We start from the raw sequence: 8,300 nt of genomic DNA on the forward strand, positions 1-8,300 counted from the left end.
AATACTTGCTAATTATTTAATAATACAAAACAAAATTGACAATGACTTATTTTTACTCACTAATATCACAATGCATGCAAGTGAATTAAATTTGAAGTTCCAATGGAAGAGCTTACTTGTGACATAAGGGAATTGAAATAAGAATTTATGTGGAAATTGAAATTTTTCATTATACAAATCAGCAATATGATTTTATAGGTTATTCTAAACATAAATACAAAATACTTGTTATTAACAGCATTATGAAAATTGATTTCAAAACCTATAAGAAAAGATTGAAAGTTGTATTTTTGAAACTCATAAAGTCATCTTTCAATTTGCAAAATATTTTTTAAAAAGTATATAAAGTATATAATACATAATAATAATACTTTGACTCAAGATTTAGTGAATTTGCTTACCTTGAATGGCAGGATTTTTGCTTCAAACTCAAATCAACTCAGAAAATTTCAACCAGTTTTGTCAATGTAAGTGAGAAAATTAAAGAAAGATAATTATTTAGAAGTTAATTAAGTTACTGGAAAATTTTAAAGTATATTTTGAGCATCTTAGGTATACAAATATATTTTTTTCAAGTGACATAATATGAAATCAATTTAGATCAAATAACTCAGATGAAAATTTAGCATTATATTGAGGTACACTAAAAGTATAAAATTCATTCTGGACTTTGAAGACTGTATGAACATAATTCAAAGTAGTTCATATATAATGTTGAATAATTACAGTAATGATAACATTTTATGTAAATTGTTTCAAATAAAATATATTATTAAATCAATTCATTTTTCAGTCTTATCTTTTTAAATATTGCCACTGATATTTTAAAATTTCACATGTAGCTTATATTATAATTCTGTTGCACAGTGTTGATATAATTATTTTTGTGACAATATTAAAGGACTGAAATTAATTGATTTGCAGACATATCTTCACCCAGCCATTGAATAATATACTATTTCCTCCAGTGTTCATGAAATGTCTATCAAAATAAAATATATTCTGGGCCAAAAACTCACTCTCAATGTATATCCACATACTCAATCATATAAGGATTTCTTTCACACTGACCACACTGGAATTAAGCTAGAAATCAACACTGGAAGGTAATTGGGGAATCCCCACATGCTTGACTGTTGACTGTTATACACATCAAAGACCAATGGGTCAAAGAGTGAAGCACAAAATAAATTAGAACATAGTTTTAACCAAATAAAAAACATTACATCAAAACTTGTGAGATATAGCCAAAGTAGTCTTTAAAGGGATATTTGTTCCATAACACATATATTGGGAAAATAAAAGGTTGAAAATCAGTGATTTAATATTTCTCAGGAAGTCAAAAGAACAACATAGATCAAAGCCAAAGAAAGATTGATGGAGATAAGAGAATAATCAATGGAAATTAAAAATACACCAATAACAGAAGAAACAGAAAACCAAAGTTAATTTTTAAAAATAGAGATTAATATAATTTATAAACCACTGGTAAAAATGATTTTTTAAAAAGATAAAACTTGTGTGGCATACCATAAAAGGACATTTAATTTAATATTATTTATTTTAAAAGAACATTTTAAATCACATTATGTCAATTCATTTAGCTAACATGGAAACACCCCTTGAAAAGCACAACAAGACTGACAAAAGAAGAAAGAAAAATCTGAAGCACTTTATAAATGTTAAATAAATTTAATCTGTATTTACACAACATATACATTTAACTATTCATCACATGGTACTCCATAAATATGTACATTTTTAATGTGTTAAACACATTTGATAAACAATTAAATTTAAAAATAAGCTTTTACACAAAGAATAGTACCAGTTCAGATCTCTTTAAATCATTCAACCTTATTCAACACAATTAATGATTGAAAGATAATACTTTATTAAAATTCAAAAACTTTGATAATCAAAATATACCCTTTGAAATTGAAAACGCAAGTCACAGACTGGAAAGAAATATTTGCAATACAAACAACAAAACTTGCACATCCAAAACATTAAGTCCTCTAATATATCCATTAAAAAGAAAGAAAACCTAATTTAAAAAATGGGAGAACTTGAAAACACACCTCAAAAAATATGCAAATGGGAAAAAAAGCATATGAAAAAGTGACAAATATGATTACTTATCAGGAAAATCCAAATTAAAAATACAAAGTACCACTCAAACAAGAGAAAATGCTAGTGTTGGTAAGAATGTAGAGAAATTGTAACTGTTGCATGCTGTTTTGGGGAGCCTACATTTTCAGTCATCTTTGAAAAAGCTGGTCATATACTAAAGCTCAACATATGACTAACCCAAAACTTAGATGTCTGCCCATGGAAAGCAGTCATTATATCCACATAGATATTAACAAGGATATTTATAATCTTGATATGGAAACTAACCTCCAGTCTATCGATGATAGAGTGGGTAAACAAATTGTGGTATGTCCAGCATGGGATATGGAGCACGGTTATAGAATGGACTGCTCCCTGTAGAACCACAGATAACCCCACAGATAAAACCAAAAGATGCTGTGCACAAAGAGGATATTTATATTTCCATTTGTATGAATCTCAAGCAATCCACAGTAAAAGATACCTAGAATAGTAGTTTCCTGGGATGGTGTTGGAGTAAACTGACTGGGAAGGTCCACCAGGAAGACTGTGGGGCATGTGGATATTCTGTATTCATGTATATGGTGGATGCCCAAATATAAACATAAAAAATTGTGCTTTCTTTACATGTTAAACATTTAAATCATATCTTTAAGTCAAACATTTAAGATTATATACTTCTCTCTTTGTATGTTATATCCCGATTTAAAAAATGAGAAGATTAATAACCATCACAAGTTTGGGAGATTGAAGAAATAAAAAAATGATAACCAAAAATTTTATTCCCAGTCCCTGCCATTTACAGAGATTCCAGTTTGAGTTTTGCAGTTTAGTATTTATTCTTCTCCACACAGTATTCCTTAATCCAACTGTTTTTACATTATCCTTACATGACTCTTTTGGCCCACTTCTTCTCCAGAGTCCTTTATAATTATTACTCCTTGAGCCACTGGAGAAATCTTCCCCACTGTTTTGCCCACACTATTTATTCATCTCCTTTATTCTGTAGCTTTCCTGAAGAGTTATCCAAAGTTCTAGGCTGGTTTAAAATTTTCATCTGTTTCCTATACTCAGAGAACTAGTAGCTTAAAGACTAAGTGCAGGAGTGAAACCATTTGTGTCAGATCAACTTCCTAGCTGGACTTTTGTGGCTGCATCATTCAATCTCCTTAAAACTCAGTTTCTTCAAGTATAAAATTGCCTTTCATTTCAGAGAGTTATTGAGAAGTAGCACAACTTATACTCTGCATAGTGCCCAAGATGTGCCCAATGCCCAGTGAATATTAAGTATTGCCACCTAACATGACAGTATGTACTTGGAGGAAAGGGGGATGAAGGTGAGGATATTCACTAAGTGAAGCCAAGATTTCAGTTCAGGGGCCTCACATGTTGGCTTAGGGGTACCTCTCATGGATTTCACACATGGCACAGACCATGACCCTCTGTTGAAAATAAGGTCACGATCAGAGCTGAACTCTAATAAAGACTAGAATATCTCAGTTGAAAATGCTCCTTAGCAAAGCCTTCTTAGGGCTAACTTTGTAATTTATTTTGAAACCATTTTATTGGGGAAGGGGGATACTATTAGGGATCAAACCCTAAAACTTCTGCATGCTAGACAAGCAGTCTACCACTGAGCTACATCTCCAGCCTTTTAAATTTCATTTTGTGACAAGGTCCCACTAGTTTTATGTTATACTATGTAACATGTGTCCCAGAGCAGTACTTACTAGCTGTGTACCACAAAAAGTGTACTTACTGGCTGTGTACCATAGAAGACAAGTAACTTAGTTTCTCTTTGCCTTAATTTTTCCATTTGTATAACCAGGATTATAAGAGAACTGACTTCATAAGGTTGAGGGTAAATCCTTAGCATAGATTAAGGCTCACTAAATCTACCTGTCCCCAACATAATGGTTGTCCGTGTTGTAATTTGCATCTTGTGGTAGTAATGTCTCACCTTGCAATTGCTCTCCTCTGTGCCCCAAGAGTCTGATCCTCAAGGTTGTGTTGCCTGAGCTCCCCTGTCCTGTCTTCTTTTGGGGTTTGGCAAGGAAACTGAGGAACAGAGGGCAAAAGGAGAAAAATCAGGGCATTTTTTCCTGCTCATCCTCTCTGGCGCTTCACTTTGGTTATGACTCATTCAGTTCATGATGTCAGCCTCTTCCTACTGCTCTGCTCTTTCTGGTCCTCTTCAATAGAATAGTGGTAATGTTTCCACTGATGCTGGTGTCTGGGTAAACTCATCACTTGTTACTTTCTTGAATGCTGCCCATGTTACAATAAGTGATTTCTTAAATAAATTCTCATTGATTAAACACTTCTAAATGGAACTGACCTCTTACAGAGAGTTTTATAAAAACAAAGGTACCTCTGCAGATTCAGCTGACTCCATGGAAAATGGGCACAATTCATCAGTTTCCATCTTCATGCCGTATTCAATTACATGCCTTCTAACCTGAGTTTGTCGGCTTTGATCCAGTTTGTGTGTGTATCACTTCCCTGAAGATGGGTCTCCTTGGTCTCACAGTGCTCCTAGTCCAATGGGTAGAGAGGCAGGATGGCCAAGCATCCAGTGCTCTGTGCAAAATAGTAAAAGCATACACTCTGGACTGTCCAATTAGGAAAATGCACTATCTCTGGAGGATAAATAAGAAAAGGCACCTGCTGGGGTGAACAAATTAGAAAAACATACCCTTCATAGTCTAGCCTAGCCAGAGCCCTGGCTTGGAAAATTGGAAGTGGGCATTTCAGTCCTCAATAGGGCCACTTGGGTCAGCTGCTGCCTTTGAAATTTCCTGTTCAGGAATCAAATGGCAATGTTTTGGTGCAAATAGTGGTCTTATTTCCCATATTGTAGAAAATAAAATGAAAATATTATGGATTTTTAAATTTCAATTTTATTTTTCTCTCCCCAATTCTACTTGATATTTTGGTTCATGCTGCTGCTAAATTGATAAATATTATATAAATTCTGTCACAAAAGTATGTTAATTAACTTTAAATCCAATACAATATCTTGCTCTGCATTGAGCACCATGACTTCCCATCATCCACAACCTGAATGTATTTTAAAATACTGGCTTAATTGAATAATGTCAGACTCAATTTACTAATGGAGTTTAAAAGATACATCCAAACATTTGAGAATACCTATACATCATTACTTATTTTAAATGGTAAAGAACAGCACAAATATGCTAATTTGTTTTACAGTTATACAAATATTATGTATTGATTAAAGAAAATGGTCTATATTAAGGTTAAAATATTTTTTTAGTGAATTTTTCTTCCAGGTTTTTACACACAATACATTTGTTAAATATAATCAAAAATATTATTATGGGTATTCCCAAATAGTTATTTATGCATTTCTATTTTCACATTTATTTAGAATTTAAAAACTAAGCTAATACTCAGTAGCTGTTATGCTGAGACATTATACATATGTGTACATTCTTTTATTTATTTAATTCAGACAAGTAATAAAGTAAAAACATATTATTTTCTGGATACCAATAATGTATTAACCCAAATCAATGTTTTAAATACAACATTTTAAATATTTTTGCACCTTCATGGGCAGCAATTTAATTATGTACACTTAAATCTAAAATATTATATATGTTCATGAGGATGTCTATTGAAATGAAACAGGAATTCTTTTCTCATAACCTTCAAAGTGTAAATTTAGGTGTTATATTGAGCAAATCATATCACCATAATTTTTGAACTCTGGAAACATATAATACAAAAACTTGTGCTATTTATTCTTTGGTATAAACTGTTTTTGAGTTGGCTTTTTTTGCATTTTTTGTAACCTGTTAGAATATATGACACAGTTTTTAGACTGAAACTTTCACATTAATTTTGATAAATTTCTTTATAAATGCCATTTTAGGACAGAAAACTTCAGTTTACAATTCAAGAAATTATATAAGAGTTGAATTTAGTTTTATAAATCTCTTTTTTGAGGAAATATAATAAGTAAAACTAAATCATTTTTAGTCAATTTAAAATGCATTTTGCCACAGATTCATCTTAATTTTCTCCAAAAAGTAGCTTTCTGGAAGCCCAGGCTGGAGTACTATAGGAATGGTTAAATGTGAGGTAAAATGTGTTTACTGGGTGGATGTTCTCATTAGCATTCCAAATTTTTAGGTATCAAGGAAACCATCACCAACTCAAAGCAAATTCTTTATCAGCAATGTGTCAGGCACCTGTAATGGCTTAGAACTGCAGCAGAGAAAACACTGCATTTTATATCTGGAATTACTTGGGAAAACTGAATCCACTTTATGTTTTCTGGTGTGAGTGTTTTAACATTGGAATTAGGTATTTATACCTGCTAGAAAAGTTTGGAAGTCAAAGTCAAGGGAACTATCATCTGTGAACTCACACTGAAGCCCTAAAAAGTGATGCTGTCAAAAAGTTGGTTGGGGAGCAGCTAGGTACACACAGTATCACAGCTGGTACAAAACTGCTTGTGTTTAGTTTAAAACACAAAAGCAATGTGTATGAACTGTGTTCTTTGAAAAATAATTCAAAATTGTAAGGCCAACTTAGTAGTAAGAGAATTAACAAAACAAGCTGAATATTACTATATTCCAACATTTACTTTGGTTTTTGTAATATCACTGATAAGAATGACAGCTTGCTACCAAACTAATTCAAAACACCTTATTTCAAAGTACATGTAACATATTTTGCTTATACATTCTAAAAATTCACAACTAGGTTTTAGGATGTAAACTCCCATTTCCTAGTTTTTCTATTGAAATATGGCAGCTTTGAACTTTGAAACCCTTTTGGCAGTTCATTCTGATACTTCTGACAGAATTTCTTTTTGTTCCAGAATGGTGAGTAGTACAGGATGAGCAATGACTGGGTGTGGTGTTAAAGAGGATAAAAATTCTTTTTCTATTACAGTTCCAGAAAAAGCCTCAGGTGCTCCTGATAATGGGAAAAGTTTATTCTGATGATTTTCTTGTGGTTCTTCTTTTAAAATGCTTTCACTGGTGTCACTGCAATTGGCTTTTTCACAGCTAATACTCCTCAAAAAATCCTCTTATCAAATTCAGCAGCACTACTTTCATTGATATCACTAAAAACACTATTTTCTCTGCTTTGAGACTTCAGAATAGATTTACAAGGAACATATTCTCCATTCACAACATCAACAAAGACTCTGTAAATGTCAGCAGGAGTCCTGATTGTAGGAAGCTCTTGAGCAGAATGACCACTCTTCCAGAGTTGTCCTTTACGTTTGACGACTTCTTTCTTTTCACTGAATTTAAAGTGGTATTTTTTTCCAGTATTTATTCGAATCCTCTTAGGTTCAACCGTATGAGAAAAATATATTTTTGGTACAGAATTATCTCCAATCCTTAAAGCATTATGGTCATTTTCATTATCACCATCATGACTGTTGTCTTCATCATCTTCTTCATTACTCTGACAAAAACTTGAACCATTTACTGAAAAGTTCAACTGACTAGTCAATTGTCCATTGAATTGTTCTAAATGTGTAACATCCTAATGATTACTGCTGGGGGCAAGGGACTTTGTTTCTTGATGTATCACATTCACATTTGTGTTTTGATCTTCCTTCTCCACTTTAGAAGAGGCTGGGTATTCTCCATTTGCAGTCACAGTATCAGGCTTACTATCAAGTTCACCCAGCAATTCTTATCTCTATAATTCTTCAAGTCGAGCCCACAGTTTCTTATTAGCAAGTATATCCTCAGATTTTACTTCATTTGCAAAATTTGCTTCAAAAGTATTTGAAGATTTTGTTTGGAATGAGGTTTTTGAGAAATTCGTTGTTTGGCTTTAAACTCAAAGTCACTTTTAATCTCAGCAATATCACCTGCAGCATCACTCATTTTCCCAAATCTTCTGTGAATTTAACTCTGGATTCAAAAATTTTCCATCACTTTTTTTAAACCATTTATTGTTTTTCTTACATCTTTTCCTGTTCCTCACAGAGCCACACCACCTCCAGGGCACGCAACAGCACCAAGGCCAAGGCGGAAGCGTGTGTCACAAACTTCCACACATTCCAGAATCAGAAGGGGCCTCCGTGAATGGGGCACCGGTTTATGGAGGCGGCCCTGCCGGCTGCTGCCCAGAGTCCTCCTGGTTGCCTTCATGCACTGTGCGCCCGCTGCTGCTGTCACAGTTTAGAG

At 33.1% G+C, this 8,300-nt stretch overlaps 1 pseudogene; it reads right to left on the reverse strand.

Moving 5' to 3' along the window:
- Positions 1-6,883: 6,883 nt before the first annotated feature.
- Positions 6,884-8,078, reverse strand: LOC144252896 (unconventional prefoldin RPB5 interactor pseudogene; annotated as a pseudogene).
- Between the last annotated feature and the right edge of the window lie 222 nt (positions 8,079-8,300).

The sequence above is a fragment of the Urocitellus parryii genome, unplaced genomic scaffold (genome assembly GCF_045843805.1).
Source record: "Urocitellus parryii isolate mUroPar1 unplaced genomic scaffold, mUroPar1.hap1 Scaffold_67, whole genome shotgun sequence".
Classification (NCBI taxonomy): domain Eukaryota; kingdom Metazoa; phylum Chordata; class Mammalia; order Rodentia; family Sciuridae; genus Urocitellus; species Urocitellus parryii.